Here is an 18,081-nt window from a genome sequence, read left to right on the forward strand (position 1 = left end):
TTTAAATACCACCAGCAACAAAGTATCTATCGAGCAATCATATGAAAAGCACGATGTGGAAAGGGTTTCCATAATTGTCAGATATTCTGACGGAAACGTGCCCATATGAGATCATTTTTTTTTTGCTCCGAGTTTTTTTTTATAGCTAATCTCTATGCTTATAAAGTTGAATTTGTGATACACATGCCTTGTTATTTTGTTTTTTTTCAATCAGACCACCAACAAGACAAGAAATGACTTACTATAATGTTTTTTTACTTGATCACTCCATTGGGTTTGGTGTGGTATTATAGTCATCAATGTAGAGATACTGAGTTTGTTCAGCTTAACCTGTACCACCATACTGCACAAGCGTCGAAACCTTTTCGGTTCTTTCAATCTATTGCAAAACTTATGGGTGAACCCGTCCAGACTTTTACCGAGTGGAGGACTTTTCTAGTATTCGCCCGAACTCGTTAAAACCCATCCAGGTGATTCAACTCTTGTTAATTCCATATGCTCACGAGGGCCATGCCTGCAACACCAAAAATATTAGTACCTCTAGATTCAGCAATAGCAGCTGAACACATGAAAGATCTGCAAGTAGAGGTAGAGGCAAAACCAAAACAATGTTAGCTAGCCTGTTTTTGCCGTAGTTCAAGCTCTTATGGTTAGGCATCTTTGCGCTTGGGGCAATGCCGCAGCTAATGAGGTAATAACCGAGGCGCGTCAATTGCTGGTTGAAAACTATTTCCAAACCCCTTCCTCGGCCTTAGGGCCGTCGAGAAGGGCTCCCTCTAAACAAGGGTAAAGCCCTACAAATCTTGAAACTAAACATTCAGCGACCTGCTGACCTAGTGATGAGATTGAGGATTATCTTTATAAACTAATGTTAGTTTGATGTAATGTTCACTGCAAAGATGCACTCCGAGACTGGGAATCAACAACATCCTGTCGCATCCTTACCAAAACTAAACCGAGATTAACATTGGGTCTATTAAGTAAAAGTTTTTAATATGGATACCAATTCTTGTGAAAAGTGTTAAATAGTACCACATCGCCTAGGGAAACCTAGGATCCATGCTTAATAAGCCATGGACAATCCTAACCTTGTAAGCCAATTTTCGAGATTAGTTAGGCCCATGGATTTCTAACATGGTATAAGAGCCAGGCCCCTCTCAACGCTACCCGTGCGTCCTTGGTTTCCGTACCACTCCTTGTCCCCGCCAGTGTGCGTCCGTGGTTTCTGTACCACTCCTTGTCCCCGCCAGTGTGTGTCCGTGGCTTCCGTGCCACTCCGTCAGTATAGCCCTAGTCTTTGAGGGGGGGTGTTAAATAGTACCACATCGCCTAGGGCAACCTAGGATCCATGCTTAATAAGCCATGGACAATCCTAACCTTGCAAGTCGGTTTTCGAGGTTAGTTAGGCCCATGGATTTCTAACAAAAAGAAACTTCTAGTTTATTCATATAAAGATGACTGCAGCATATAAATAACTAGATGAAGTTGACAAAATTCTTGATCGGTAAAGAATTTGATGGTACTGCGTACAGAAAACTTCCGTTTTTTTTTTTATCGGTAAAGAATTCGATGCTGGCGAGACTCAAATCACATTAGGTCACTGGTATCATCACCTAATGCCTTTATCACTGTACTACAGTGACACCGGCTACATAAAACTTCTGTTGCTAGTCAAATGAACACTGTAAGACATTTTGGTTTCCCAACATCATTGAGCCTGAGCTGATTTTGTGCCATGACTTCCATACTTATTGGATTCTCAAAACTTAAATCTAGTATTATGTTTGTTGGGGCACAACTGCTCTATAAAAACCTCTGTACATATATGTCCTGTAGCGAGTTGTTCTATCTAAAGGGTATTAGTGCTGCGTGCAAACTTAGGCCGGGAGAGGCTCAAGTCATAATCATTAATCAACATTCTTAACAATGGAACTGCAAAAATCTCATGGCGCACTGGGAGTCAGCTGATTATGCAGATAAGATAACTGAGAGATGATATCTCTTCAGTTCAGTTCACCTACATCAAAAGAGATGCCATGGCTTTGGCACATTCTCTAGCTCAGTTTAGTGGAACAGAAATTTGAGCATCCAACTCACGAGCCAGTGTTTGGCAAAAGCAGTTTAAATATTTAGTCCCGCATCTTCTATGTAGTAAGTCGTATTGAGAACTTCAACTTACAAAAAGAGAAGCTGGAAGAAAAAAAGAAAGATTGGGAGTCTGTCAGACAACCGCACGACCATCACAGCAGGCCAAAGCCAAGCTGAAAACGATCATCTACAGCCACGAGGACTACATCATAGGCCTGTGCACCATTAATCCATCCACTAAAAAATGACAATTGAAAGCAAAGCCAGTGAGTGGACGAACAATATCTTCTTTTCTTAAATGTTAAAATTTTGGCCTACTGCAAAAGGCCTGACGGACCCCTACCAAAAACTAATTAAACTTTTTTTGCCTGGGTTTCCTGCAACTTTTGAATCCTGGAGTGTTCGAACATAACTGGCAACGGCCCTTTGCCGAGCTTGTTGTTTGCAATTGTAAGACGGTACCAAAATCGAACATGAAATTGGAGTAATTCAGGTCAGGCATAGGTGAGAATATAGTCAGGTTTGGCATGGCTAGCTAGTTTCTGAATCCGGTGAGAATATCAGACACGACGCTGAACTCTTTTCTTGTAACAAGAGACAAGGCACTCCGTACATACACTTTCCAGACGTGGGTAATAGTTTCTGTTTTAAACAAATTAGCATTGTAAAGGACATACCAGCAACCACCAATATTTAGCTCATAATATATATATTTCTGGAGCTAGTCGCATGTTGAGCTAGACGAATTCACATGACAGACCTGAACGCCCATTTTTTGGTTGGGTTCCAAATTCAGATCACCTGACACACTTCTACCCATTTTCACCTAAGTTTTATTAAACATGTTGTATTATCCCTTATGTGCTCCATTTTTGTTGGGTTTAACCCAAACAGAGACTTGTTTTGCGGAGCTTCATCCCGAGATATTTCAGAGGTAGTGATTCCACCTTGCAATGCATGGTTTCAGCTAGATCATTTAATCTTACTGTCAGCACCACAAGAAGGGTACACATTCCCACAGCAGCTTCAAATTGACAGATGGAAATGCATCAGTTAGCTACAGTTGAGCTGGTGGTACAACAGCTGCGATATAAGATCATCGTATAATTTATAATTTTTACGTCTTCAATTGACAGATTTATATTGAACCTCATGTGCAGTTCCATAGACAGATTTATATTGAACCTTCAGGCCACTGGAGTGAATATTGCGTATTGGCTTTCTCTTCATCAAACATAATCACCATATAATTTATAGAAGCAACAAAAGAGGAAACGCTGGGGTTTAGGATAAACTCGTTCAGATTTTCTGATGAAGCTGTAAGCTTTAGTCCCACAAAGATTAGTCAAAGCCGAGGGATGGAAGAAAGAAAATATAAAAGGAGAATCCAAACACGAGTTGTGGCATACCTTTCTCGGCCTTTTGGCTAAGATCAAGTGTAGTATCTGTTCTTATCAGTTTAATATCTGATATGCCATCCATCGGATGGCACGATATTAAATTAATTTTTTTCATGGGGAGTTCCCGTCATAGCAGCTTGCTGCTGGGGTTCTCACGCGTCGCCTCTGTGTTGCACTACTGCAAAGGCCTGGCACACCCCACCAAAACTAAATTAAATATGCGTTTATTTTGAGACCTTTGCGGCACATGAGCATCAAATACCGTGACACTCCCATCTGTCCTGCTGGAGAAACATATCCATCTTCATATCAAGCTCAAAACTAAACCAGCTTTCTCTAGCTCAGTTTAGTGGAACAGAAAATTGTTATTTCGTGGAGGTGGTTTTGCTGTAAGTTAATCACTTGCAAAAGCACTAGCCTAGGTTTTGGATTCATGTCTGCATCGGTATCCTCATCTTTATGTTATGGAAGTGATGCCAGGATTTATTATTGCTTAGGCGAGCTCGGAGTTGCTTTGACTCATGAAGTTGGAATTCGTCAGGTATATTACTTGGATTTTATTTGAATTCATTTTTGCAAAAATGCAGAAAACTGATTGTTCAATTTGCAACTATCTTCAAGAAATTCGACTGTGACCAGTTGATCATAACAGGGTATTTCAGCTGGAAGCACGGAGACGGAAATGCTGTGAATGTATTACCTTCAAAAGTCACGGAGACGGCAATGCTGTGACTACTTTGACTCATGAAGTTTGATCAGAACCTATCTGTTGAAAACATACACACACCTGTAAAATTCGCTGGTTTGACACGGACTTGGACAGTTCATACTTCATATGAGATTGAAGCTGGTAGTGTTACTACCTCATGACTATCTTGATAGTTTGTTGCACCGAGGGGGTCAAAGCGGAACAACAAGGACCAATAACAAAAAGATTTAAGAGTGATTTCTTAGTCCCACATAGACTGAGTAGCATAACTGTACTCAAATTGTTGTGCATAAAACTAGCACTTCACTAGGTCTTTTGAGTCACGCAGCCGTACGGTAAGCACATAGCGAACTATTCTTTCGCCTTTTACTAAAGAATACCGTGTGCTTGCCGTTTATGAGCGGCATACGCCCATTTTTGGAGGGTTTCTCTTTTCCATGAGGAACCCAACAATTCTCTAGTCCAAATGTTTTAGTTTACAGGGTTCCGTAAAATCTGGTTTCGTAATGCTTAGAACTCGAGAGTAACCGAAAAGGTCGTGTGACCAGTGTGCAGGCAAATTTGAGTACTGTATGACTGGAAACACATCCTTCAAGGGGATTATTATTGCCGGGGAAGGTAAGCTGGCTTACCCTATTTTACTTACTGTGCAATTCTCCATCAGGTTCTTCTGTTTGCTGTCAACTTATATGGCCGTTGTTTGGGATCTTAAAATTCTTGCTATATCATGGAGTTTAATTTCTTTCGAAAGTAAGCCCGGAAATATAACATTTAAGAAAATAAGAATTATTCGCCCACTCACTGGCTTTAATTTCTACAGTTTCTTCTGCAGAAGCATAACAATGAATATAGCTACGTATACTTTGCGTATGATGGACTCGTCGAAGTATCATCCCCGTGTTTGATTCATTTCAGTCTCCCTCCATTGATGCATCATCAGTAGCCTTTTCAAAAATGGTTCCATCTGACGAGTGTAAGGTTCTGCAAAAAAAAAAAAAGCTTTGGCCTGCTGTGGCGGTCGTGCTGTTGTCTGACAGACACCCAAATCTTTTTTGTTTTTCAACAAAGGGATGAGAATTGAAGGAGGGAGGATTTAATGTGTCCTGAGAATGGCTAGCAACCATACATGGTGAAATGAGATATAGTAAATGGCCCCATTCGACACAATCTTTTTTCTTAAAGGGACAAGACAACTCCCCATTGTGAAGCTAAGTTCATCTTGACCAGCCAATTTTTGTAGATGAATCCCCCACATGGACCCATACCTCTTGGGAAATATGGAAATCCAATCTTTCTTGTCGATAAAAAAAAAAAAAAACACAGGCGTCAATCCATCCATGACATTCACAGTTTAGATAGTAGTGTCTCAAAAGGAAAAAATCGCAAAAAAAATCTGAAAATACACTTACCAAGCGCCTATTGCACTTTTTATCTTTTGCTAAATCCGTTTTAAACAAAAACAGAGATCCAATGTGTTGTTTTTGTTTTACTTAGAATTCTAAAGTAAAAGGTAACAGGTACAAGTAGTAGTACTACTAGAGGGATAGTTACTGATCAGTGTTTGGCTTTTTCGAATGCTTTTATTCCTAAAAATTCTGATATTGACGGCCTTGGGGGAATCATATATTACGCAGCAAGATATTGGATCAATCCAGCTATAACAGTGAGCCAAGCATAGGCTTCAACTCTCCTCTCATACCAACCCATTTTTATACCATGAAACAACAAGACAATATGGAAGACTTGAGTCATTACTTAAAGCTTCGAATCATCCATTTGTATCTCTTAAAGTTCTTAGTCCCACACTGATCAGTAGGCAGGATTATTTTTTGTTTAAATACCACCAGCAACAAAGTATCTATCGAGCAATGATATGAAAAGCACGATGTGGAAAGGGTTCCCATAATTGTCAGATCTTCTGACGGAAACGTGCCCATATGAGCTCATTTTTTTTTTTGCTCCGAGTTCTTTTTTATAGCTAATCTCTATGCTTATAAAGTTGAATTTGTGATACACATGCCTTGTTATTTTTTATTTTTTTCAAACAGACCACCAACAAGACAAGAAATGACTTAGTATAATGTTTTTTTACTTGATCACTCCATTGGGTTTGGAGTGGTATTATAGGTAGAAATTTTTTAGATTGAGATATATTTGGTACCCTCGTCTTTTCAAGTTATATCAATCTACGAGTAAGTGTTATTGAATTTGATTTACATATATATCTTAAACTGTATGTGCTTGGATATTGTCAATTGCGAAAAATCAATTTGTGATTGAAGGTTGATTAGCTTTATATGCATTTGTGTGTCTATGAATAAGGGAAACTTTGGCCAGTAAGCACACTATTTCTTTAAGAAGTAAAAAACTTCTCAACAAATTAATACTCCCTCCGTCCCAAATTAATTGGGCTAGTTGTAGTTTTCACAATTATTAAGGAAAGGAGGAAATGGGAGTATATTTAAGTATTATTTTTTTTACAATTATACCCATATGGATAATAACTTGTAAAACTCAGAAATGATCTTTTAAACTATGCAACGGTTTTTCGTAAACCTTATACCGCTGAAAAACATTTTAAAACATCTGCATAATAAATATAAACATGACTATCAAATAATACATATTTCTTATAGTAGCAATAATCAACTACAAGGATAGTTTTAGAAATATCTCCTTGATTAGTGAAATAACTCAATTATTTATGAGACAAAATTTAAAACCAAATAACTCAATTAATTTGGGACGGAGGGAGTAGTACGCAATTATTTTGTAAAACCTTAGAAATTGTTTTTTTTTTCTTTTTTCTAAGTCCAAAAATTTGTTAAAAAATAAAAAAGACACATAAAAAAAACTCTTAAGAGAAACAAATTCTAAAAGAAAAGAAAATGAAGTCATCTTAAAAAGTATTTCATACAAGGTACATGTTCTAGGCATAAAAGTAACCATGAAACAAGAGTAAGGCACATGTTTGAGCTTAGCAGCTATTTGGAAAAAAGCGGCATGCAAGCTTGTACCCAAAAAATAACTAGAGGGATAGTTACTGATCAGTGTTTGGCTTTTTCGAGTGCTTTTATTCCTAAAAAATCTGATATTGACGGCCTTGGGGGAATCATATATTACGCAGCAAGATATTGGATAAATCCAGCTATAACAGTGAGCCAAGCATAGGCTTCATCTCTCCTCTCATACCAACCCATTTTCATACCATGAAACAACAAGACAATCTGGAAGACTTGAGTCATTACTTAAAGCTTCGAATCATCCATTTGTATCTCTTAAAGTTCTTAGTCCCACACTGATCAGTATGCAGGATTATTTTTTGTTTAAATACCACCAGCAACAAAGTATCTATCGAGCAATGATATGAAAAGCACGATGTGGAAAGGGTTTCCATAATTGTCAGATCTTCTGACGGAAACGTGCCCATATGAGCTCATTTTTTTTTTGCTCCGAGTTTTTTTTATAGCTAATCTCTATGCTTATAAAGTTGAATTTGTGATACAGATGCCTTGTTATTTTGTTTTTTTCAAACAGACCACCAACAAGACAAGAAATGACTTACTATAATGTTTTTTTACTTGATCACTCCATTGGGTTTGGTGTGGTATTATAGTCATCAATGTAGAGTTACTGAGTTTTTTTTTGTTCAGCTTAACCTGTACCACCATACTGCACAAGCATCGAAACCTTTTCGGTTCTTTCAATCTATTGCAAAACTTATGGGTGAACCCGTCCAGACTTTTACCGAGTGGAGGACTTTTCTAGTATTCGCCCGAACTCGTTAAAACCCATCCAGGTGATTCAACTCTTGTTAATTCCATATTCTCACGAGGGCCATGCCTGCAACACCAAAAATATTAGGACCTCTAGATTCAGCAATAGCAGCTGAACACATGAAAGATCTGCAAGTAGAGGTAGAGGCAAAACCAAAACAATGTTAGCTAGCCTGTTTTTGCCGTAGTTGAAGCTCTTATGGTTAGGCATCTTTGCGCTTGGGGCAATGCCGCAGCTAATGAGGTAATAACCGAGGCGCGTCAATTGCTGGTTGAAAACTATTTCCAAACCCCCTCCTCGTCCTTAGGGCCGTCGAGAAGGACTCCCTCTAAACAAGGGTAAAGCCCTACAAATCTTGAAACTAAACATTCAGCGACCATCTGACCTAGTGATGAGATTGAGGATGATCTTTATAAACTAATGTCAGTTTGATGTAATGTTCACTGCAAAGATGCACTCCGAGACTGGGAATCATCAAAATCCTGTCGCATCCTTAACAAAACTAAACCGAGATTAACATTGGGTCTATTAAGTAAAAGTTTTTAATATGGATACCAATTCTTGTGAAAAGTGTTAAATAGTACCACATCGCCTAGGGCAACCTAGGATCCATGCTTAATAAGCCATGGACAATCCTAACCTTGTAAGCCGATTTTCGAGGTTAGTTAGGCCCATGGATTTCTAACATGGTATCAGAGCCAGGCCCCTCTCAACGCTACCCGTGCGTCCGTGGTTTCCGTACCACTCCTTGTCCCCGCCAGTGTGCGTCCGTGGTTTCCGTACCCCTCCTTGTCCCCGCCAGTGTGTGTCTGTGGCTTTCGTGCCACTCCGTCAGTATAGCCCTAGTCGTTGAGGGGGGTGTTAAATAGTACCACATCGCCTAGGGCAACCTAGGATCCATGCTTAATAAGCCATGGACAATCCTAACCTTGCAAGCCGGTTTTCGAGGTTAGTTAGGCCCATGGATTTCTAACAAAAAGAAACTTCTAGTTTATTCATATAAAGATGACTGCAGCATATAAATAACTAGATGAAGTTGACAAAATTCTTTATCGGTAAAGAATTTGATGGTACTGCTTACAGAAAACTTCCGTTTTTTTTTTTGATCGGTAAAGAATTCGATGCTGGCGAGACTCAAATCACATTAGGTCACTGGTATCATCACCTAATGACTTTATCACTGTACTACAGTGACACCGGCTACATAAAACTTCCGTTGCTAGTCAAATGAACACTATAAGACATTTTGGTTTCCCAACATCATTGAGCCTGAGCTGATTTTGTACCATGACTTCCATACTTATTGGATTCTCAAAACTTAAATCTAGTATTATGTTTGTAGGGGCACAACTGCTCTATAAAAACCTCTGTACATATATGTCCTATAGCGAGTTGTTCTATCTAAAGGGTATTAGTGCTGCGTGCAAACTTAGGCCGGGAGAGGCTCAAGTCATAATCATTAATCAACATTCTTAACAATGGAACTGCAAAAATCTCATGGCGCACTGGGAGTCAGCTGATTTTGCAGATAAGATAACTGAGAGATGATATCTCTTCAGTTCAGTTCACCTACATCAAAAGAGATGCCATGGCTTTAGCACATTCTCTAGCTCAGTTTAGTGGAACAGAAATTTGAGCATCCAACTCACGAGCCAGTGTTTGGCAAAAGCAGTTTAAATATTTAGTCCCGCATCTTCTATGTAGTAAGTCGTATCGAGAACTTCAACTTACAAAAAGAGAAGCTGGAAGAAAAAAAGAAAGATTGGGAGTCTGTCAGACAACCGCACGACCATCACAGCAGGCCAAAGCCAAGCTGAAAACGATCATCTACAGCCACGAGGACTACATCATAGGCCTGTGCACCATTAATCCATCCACTAAAAAATGACAATTGAAAGCAAAGCCAGTGAGTGGACGAACAATATCTTCTTTTCTTAAATGTTAAAATTTTGGCCTACTGCAAAAGGCCTGACGGACCCCTACCAAAAACTAATTAAACTTTTTTTGCCTGGGTTTCCTGCAACTTTTGAATCCTGGAGTGTTCGAACATAACTGGCAACGGCCCTTTGCCGAGCTTGTTGTTTGCAATTGTAAGACGGTACCAAAATCGAACATGAAATTGGAGTAATTCAGGTCAGGCATAGGTGAGAATATAGTCAGGTTTGGCATGGCTAGCTAGTTTCTGAATCCGGTGAGAATATCAGACACGACGCTGAACTCTTTTCTTGTAACAAGAGACAAGGCACTCGGTACATACACTTTCCAGACGTGGGTAATAGTTGCTGTTTTAAACAAATTAGCATTGTAAAGGACATACCAGCAACCACCAATATTTAGCTCATAATATATATATTTCTGGAGCTAGTCGCATGTTGAGCTAGACGAATTCACATGACAGACCTGAACGCCCATTTTTTGGTTGGGTTCCAAATTCAGATCACCTGACACACTTCTACCCATTTTCACCTAAGTTTTATTAAACATGTTGTATTATCCCTTATGTGCTCCATTTTTGTTGGGTTTAACCCAAACAGAGACTTGTTTTGCGGAGCTTCATCCCGAGATATTTCAGAGGTAGTGATTCCACCTTGCAATGCATGGTTTCAGCTAGATCATTTAATCTTACTGTCAGCACCACAAGAAGGGTACACATTCCCACAGCAGCTTCAAATTGACAGATGGAAATGCATCAGTTAGCTACAGTTGAGCTGGTGGTACAACAGCTGCGATATAAGATCATCGTATAATTTATAATTTTTACGTCTTCAATTGACAGATTTATATTGAACCTCATGTGCAGTTCCATAGACAGATTTATATTGAACCTTCAGGCCACTGGAGTGAATATTGCGTATTGGCTTTCTCTTCATCAAACATAATCACCATATAATTTATAGAAGCAACAAAAGAGGAAACGCTGGGGTTTAGGATAAACTCGTTCAGATTTTCTGATGAAGCTGTAAGCTTTAGTCCCACAAAGATTAGTCAAAGCCGAGGGATGGAAGAAAGAAAATATAAAAGGAGAATCCAAACACGAGTTGTGGCATACCTTTCTCGGCCTTTTGGCTAAGATCAAGTGTAGTATCTGTTCTTATCAGTTTAATATCTGATATGCCATCCATCGGATGGCATGATATTAAATTAATTTTTTTCATGGGGAGTTCCCGTCATAGCAGCTTGCTGCTGGGGTTCTCACGCGTCGCCTCTGTGTTGCACCACTGCAAAGGCCTTGCACACCCCACCAAAACTAAATTAAATATGCGTTTATTTTGAGACCTTTGCGGCACATGAGCATCAAATACCGTGACACTCCCATCTGTCCTGCTGCATAAAGCTGGAGAAACATATCCATCTTCATATCAAGCTCAAAACTAAACCAGCTTTCTCTAGCTCAGTTTAGTGGAACAGAAAATTGTTATTTCGTGGAGGTGGTTTTGCTGTAAGTTAATCACTTGCAAAAGCACTAGCCTAGGTTTTGGATTCATGTCTGCATCGGTATCCTCATCTTTATGTTATGGAAGTGATGCCAGGTTTTATTATTGCTTAGGCGAGCTCGGAGTTGCTTTGACTCATGAAGTTGGAATTCGTCAGGTATATTACTTGGATTTTATTTGAATTCATTTTTGCAAAAATGCAGAAAACTGATTGTTCAATTTGCAACTATCTTCAAGAAATTCGACTGTGACCAGTTGATCATAACAGGGTATTTCAGCTGGAAGCACGGAGACGGAAATGCTGTGAATGTATTACCTTCAAAAGTCACGGAGACGGCAATGCTGTGACTACTTTGACTCATGAAGTTTGATCAGAACCTATCTGTTGAAAACATACACACACCTGTAAAATTCGCTGGTTTGACACGGACTTGGACAGTTCATACTTCATATGAGATTGAAGCTGGTAGTGTTACTACCTCATGACTATCTTGATAGTTTGTTGCACCGAGGGGGTCAAAGCGGAACAACAAGGACCAATAACAAAAAGATTTAAGAGTGATTTCTTAGTCCCACATAGACTGAGTAGCATAACTGTACTCAAATTGCTGTGCATAAAACTAGCACTTCACTAGGTCTTTTGAGTCACGCAGCCGTACGGTAAGCACATAGCGAACTATTCTTTCGCCTTTTACTAAAGAATACCATGTGCTTGCCGTTTATGAGCGGCATACGCCCATTTTTGGAGGGTTTCTCTTTTCCATGAGGAACCCAACAATTCTCTAATCCAAATGTTTTAGTTTACTGGGTTCCGTAAAATCTGGTTTCGTAATGCTTAGAACTCTAGAGTAACCGAAAAGGTCGTGTGATCAGTGTGCAGGCAAATTTGAGTACTGTATGACTGGAAACACATCCTTCAAGGGGATTATTATTGCCGGGGAAGGTAAGCTGGCTTACCCTATTTTACTTACTGTGCAATTCTCCATCAGGTTCTTCTGTTTGCTGTCAACTTATATGGCCGTTGTTTGGGATCTTAAAATTCTTGCTATATCATGGAGTTTAATTTCTTTCGAAAGTAAGCCCGGAAATTTAACATTTAAGAAAATAAGAATTATTCGCCCACTCACTGGCTTCAATTTCTACAGTTTCTTCTGCAGAAGCATAACAATGAATATAACTACGTATACTTTGCGTATGATGGACTCGTCGAAGTATCATCCCCGTGTTTGATTCATTTCAGTCTCCCTCCATTGATGCATCATCAGTAGCCTTTTCAAAAATGGTTCCATCTGACGAGTGTAAGGTTCTGCAAAAAAAAAAAAGCTTTGGCCTGCTGTGGCGGTCGTGTTGTTGTCTGACAGACACCCAAATCTTTTTTGTTTTTCAACAAAGGGATGAGAATTGAAGGAGGGAGGATTTAATGTGTCCTGAGAATGGCTAGCAACCATACATGGTGAAATGAGTTATAGTAAATGGCCCCATGCGACACAATCTTTTTTCTTAAAGGGACAAGACAACTCCCCATTGTGAAGCTAAGTTCATCTTGACCAGCCAATTTTTGTAGATGAATCCCCCACATGGACCCATACCTCTTGGGAAATATGGAAATCCAATCTTTCTTGTCGATAAAAAAAAAAAAAACACAGGTGTCAATCCATCCATGACATTCACAGTTTAGATAGTAGTGTCTCAAAGGAAAAAATCGCAAAAAAAAAATCTGAAAATACACTTACCAAGCGCCTATTGCACTTTTTATCTTTTGCTAAATCCGTTTTAAACAAAAACAGAGATCCAATGTGTTGTTTTTGTTTTACTTAGAATTCTAAAGTAAAAGGTAACAGGTACAAGTAGTAGTACTACTAGAGGGATAGTTACTGATCAGTGTTTGGCTTTTTCGAATGCTTTTATTCCTAAAAAATCTGATATTGACGGCCTTGGGGGAATCATATATTACGCAGCAAGATATTGGATCAATCCAGCTATAACAGTGAGCCAAGCATAGGCTTCAACTCTCCTCTCATACCAACCCATTTTTATACCATGAATCAACAAGACAATATGGAAGACTTGAGTCATTACTTAAAACTTCGAATCATCCATTTGTATCTCTTAAAGTTCTTAGTCCCACACTGATCAGTAGGCAAGATTATTTTTTGTTTAAATACCACCAGCAACAAAGTATCTATCGAGCAATGATATGAAAAGCACGATGTGGAAAGGGTTCCCATAATTGTCAGATCTTCTGACGGAAACGTGCCCATATGAGCTCATTTTTTTTTGCTCCGAGTTCTTTTTTATAGCTAATCTCTATGCTTATAAAGTTGAATTTGTGATACACATGCCTTGTTATTTTGTTTTTTTTTTGAAACAGACCACCAACGAGACAAGAAATGACTTAGTATAATGTTTTTTTACTTGATCACTCCATTGGGTTTGGTGTGGTATTATAGGTAGAAATTTTTTAGATTGAGATATATTTGGTACCCTCTTCTTTTCAAGTTATATCAATATACGAGTAACTGTTATTGAATTTGATTTACATATATATCTTAAACTGTATGTGCTTGGATATTGTCAATTGCGAAAAATCAATTTGTGATTGAAGGTTGATTAGCTTTATATGCATTTGTGTGTCTATGAATAAGGGAAACTTTGGCCAGTAAGCACACTATTTCTTTAAGAAGTAAAAAACTTCTCAACAAATTAATACTCCCTCCGTCCCAAATTAATTGGGCTAGTTGTAGTTTTCACAATTATTAAGGAAAGGAGGAAATGGGAGTATATTTAAGTATTATTTTTTTTATAATTATACCCATATGGATAATAACTTGTAAAACTCATAAATGATCTCTTAAACTATGCAACGGTTTTTCGTAAACCTTATATCGCTGAAAAACATTTTAAAACATCTGCATAATAAATATAAACATGACTATCAAATAATACATATTTCTTATAGTAGCAATAATCAACTACAAGGATAGTTTTAGAGATATCTCCTTGATTAGTGAAATAACTCAATTATTTATGAGACAAAATTTAATACCAAATAACTCAATTAATTTGAGACGGAGGGAGTAGTACGCAATTATTTTGTAAAACCTTAGAAATTGTTTTTTTTTCTTCTTTTTTCTAAGTCCAAAAATTTGTTAAAAAATAAAAAAGATACATAAAAAAAACTCTTAAGAGAAACAAATTCTAAAAGAAAAGAAAATGAAGTCATCTTAAAAAGTATTTCATACAAGGTACATGTTCTAGGCATAAAAGTAACCATGAAACAAGAGTAAGGCACATGTTTGAGCTTAGCAGCTATTTGGAAAGAAGCGGCATGCAAGCTTGTACCCCAAAAATAACTAGAGGGATAGTTATTGATCAGTGTTTGGCTTTTTCGAGTGCTTTTATTCCTAAAAAATCTGATATTGACGGCCTTGGGGGAATCATATATTACGCAGCAAGATATTGGATCAATCCAGCTATAACAGTGAGCCAAGCATAGGCTTCATCTCTCCTCTCATACCAACCCATTTTCATACCATGAAACAACAAGACAATCTGGAAGACTTGAGTCATTACTTAAAGCTTCGAATCATCCATTTGTATCTCTTAAAGTTCTTAGTCCCACACTGATTAGTAGGCAGGATTATTTTTTGTTTAAATACCACCAGCAACAAAGTATCTATCGAGCAATGATATGAAAAGCACGATGTGGAAAGGGTTCCCATAATTGTCAGATCTTCTGAAGGAAACGTGCCCATATGAGCTCATTTTTTTTTGCTCCGAGTTCTTTTTTATAGCTAATCGCTATGCTTATAAAGTTGAATTTGTGATACACATGCCTTGTTATTTTGTTTTTTTTCAAACAGACCACCAACAAGACAAGAAATGACTTAGTATAATGTTTTTTTACTTGATCACTCCATTGGGTTTGGTGTGGTATTATAGGTAGAAATTTTTTAGATTGAGATATATTTTGGTACCCTCGTCTTTTCAAGTTATATCAATCTACGAGTAACTGTTATTGAATTTGATTTACATATATATCTTAAACTGTATGTGCTTGGATATTGTCAATTGCGAAAAATCAATTTGTGATTGAAGGTTGATTAGCTTTATATGCATTTGTGTGTCTATGAATAAGGGAAACTTTGGCCAGTAAGCACACTATTTCTTTAAGAAGTAAAAAACTTCTCAACAAATTAATACTCCCTCCGTTCCAAATTAATTGGGCTAGTTGTAGTTTTCACAATTATTAAGGAAAGGAGGAAATGGGAGTATATTTAAGTATTATTTTTTTTTTACAATTATACCCATATGGATAATAACTTGTAAAACTCAGAAATGATCTCTTAAACTATGCAACGGTTTTTCGTAAACCTTATACCGCTGAAAAACATTTTAAAACATCTGCATAATAAATATAAACATGACTATCAAATAATACATATTTCTTATAGTAGCAATAATCAACTACAAGGATAGTTTTAGAGATATCTCCTTGATTAGTGAAATAACTCAATTATTTATGAGACAAAATTTAAAACCAAATAGCTCAATTAATTTGGGACGGAGGGAGTAGTACGCAATTATTTTGTAAAACCTTAGAAATTTTTTTTTTCTTTTTTCTAAGTCCAAAAATTTGTTAAAAAATAAAAAAGACACATAAAAAAAACTCTTAAGAGAAACAAATTCTAAAAGAAAAGAAAATGAAGTCATCTTAAAAAGTATTTCATACAAGGTACATGTTCTAGGCATAAAATTAACCATGAAACAAGAGTAAGGCACATGTTTGAGCTTAGCAGCTATTTGGAAAGAAGCGGCATGCAAGCTTGTACCCAAAAATAACTAGAGGGATAGTTACTGATCAGTGTTTGGATTTTTCGAGTGCTTTTATTCCTAAAAAAATTGATATTGACGGCCTTGGGGGAATCATATATTACGCAGCAAGATATTCGGTCAATCCATCTATAACAGTGAGCCAAGCATAGGCTTCAGCTCTCCTCTCATACCAACCCATTTTTATACCATGAAACAACAAGACAATCTGGAAGAATTGAGTCATTACTTAAAGCTTCGAATCATTCATTTGTATCTCTTAAAGTTCTTAGTCCCACACTGATCAGTAGGCAGGATTATTTTTTGTTTAAATATCACCAGCAACAAAGTATCTATCGAGCAATGATATGAAAAGCACGATGTGGGAAGGGTTCCCATAATTGTCAGATCTTCTGACGGAAACGTTCCCATATGAGATCTTTTTTTTTTTGCTCCGAGTTCTTTTTTATAGCTAATCTCTATGCTTATAAAGTTGAATTTGTGATACACATGCCTTGTTATTTTGTTTTTTTTTTCAAACAGACCACCAACAAGACAAGAAATGACTTACTATAATGTTTTTTTACTTGATCACTCCATTGGGTTTGGTGTGGTATTATAGTCATCAATGTAGAGTTACTGTGTTTGTTCAGCTTAACCTGTACCACCATACTGCATAAGCGTCGAAACCTTTTCGGTTCTTTCAATCTATTGCAAAACTTATGGGTGAACCCGTCCAGACTTTTACCGAGTGGAGGACTTTTCTAGTATTCGCCCGAACTCGTTAAAACCCATCCAGGTGATTCAACTCTTGTTAATTCCATATGCTCACGAGGGCCATGCCTGCAACACCAAAAATATTAGGACCTCTAGATTCAGCAATAGCAGCTGAACACATGAAAGATCTGCAAGTAGAGGTAGAGGCAAAACCAAAAGAATGTTAGCTAGCCTGTTTTTGCCGTAGTTCAAGCTCTTATGGTGAGGCATCTTTGCGCTTGGGGCAATGCCGCAGCTAATGAGGTAATAACCGAGGCGCGTCAATTGCTGGTTGAAAACTATTTCCAAACCCCCTCCTCGGCCTTAGGGCCGTCGAGAAGGGCTCCCTCTAAACAAGGGTAAAGCCCTACAAATCTTGAAACTAAACATTCAGCGACCTGCTGACCTAGTGATGAGATTGAGGATGATCTTTATAAACTAATGTCAGTTTGATGTAATGTTCACTGCAAAGATGCACTCCGAGGCTGGGAATCATCAAAATCCTGTCGCATCCTTACCAAAACTAAACCGAGATTAACATTGGGTCTATTAAGTAAAAGTTTTTAATATGGATACCAATTCTTGTGAAAAGTGTTAAATAGTACCACATCGCCTAGGGCAACCTAGGATCCATGCTTAATAAGCCATGGACAATCCTAACCTTGTAAGACGATTTTCGAGGTTAGTTAGGCCCATGGATTTCTAACATGGTATCAGAGCCAGGCCCCTCTCAACGCTACCCGTGCGTCCGTGGTTTCCGTACCACTCCTTGTCCCCGCCAGTATGGGTCCGTGGTTTCCGTACCACTCCTTGTCCCCGCCAGTGTGTGTCTGTGGCTTCCGTGCCACTCCGTCACTATAGCCCTAGTCGTTGAGGGGGGGTGTTAAATAGTACCACATCGCCTAGGGCAACCTAGGATCCATACTTAATAAGCCATGGACAATCCTAACCTTGCAAGCCGGTTTTCGAGGTTAGTTAGGCCCATGGATTTCTAACAAAAAGAAACTTCTAGTTTATTCATATAAAGATGACTGCAGCATATAAATAACTAGATGAAGTTGACAAAATTCTTGATCAGTAAAGAATTTGATGGTACTGCTTACAG

At 38.1% G+C, this 18,081-nt stretch overlaps 4 non-coding genes and 3 pseudogenes across 4 annotated transcripts; all 7 read left to right on the forward strand.

The window, feature by feature from the left end:
• Positions 1 to 656: 656 nt before the first annotated feature.
• Positions 657 to 787, forward strand: LOC113362297 (annotated as a pseudogene).
• A 2,706-nt stretch (positions 788 to 3,493) lies between these two features.
• On the forward strand, positions 3,494 to 3,690 carry LOC113362278. Its single transcript, XR_003365671.1, has one exon. It is a non-coding gene; the product is annotated as a U2 spliceosomal RNA (small nuclear RNA).
• An 833-nt stretch (positions 3,691 to 4,523) lies between these two features.
• On the forward strand, positions 4,524 to 4,643 carry LOC113362310. Its single transcript, XR_003365686.1, has one exon. It is a non-coding gene; the product is annotated as a U5 spliceosomal RNA (small nuclear RNA).
• Positions 4,644 to 8,182: 3,539 nt separating this feature from the next.
• On the forward strand, positions 8,183 to 8,313 carry LOC113362299 (annotated as a pseudogene).
• A 2,706-nt stretch (positions 8,314 to 11,019) lies between these two features.
• Positions 11,020 to 11,216, forward strand: LOC113362283. The gene has a single exon (XR_003365675.1). It is a non-coding gene; the product is annotated as a U2 spliceosomal RNA (small nuclear RNA).
• An 843-nt stretch (positions 11,217 to 12,059) lies between these two features.
• Positions 12,060 to 12,179, forward strand: LOC113362319. Its single transcript, XR_003365694.1, has one exon. It is a non-coding gene; the product is annotated as a U5 spliceosomal RNA (small nuclear RNA).
• A 5,026-nt stretch (positions 12,180 to 17,205) lies between these two features.
• On the forward strand, positions 17,206 to 17,336 carry LOC113362295 (annotated as a pseudogene).
• The last annotated feature ends 745 nt before the right edge of the window (positions 17,337 to 18,081 follow it).

Source organism: Papaver somniferum, chromosome 3, assembly GCF_003573695.1.
Source record: "Papaver somniferum cultivar HN1 chromosome 3, ASM357369v1, whole genome shotgun sequence".
Lineage (NCBI taxonomy): Eukaryota > Viridiplantae > Streptophyta > Magnoliopsida > Ranunculales > Papaveraceae > Papaver > Papaver somniferum.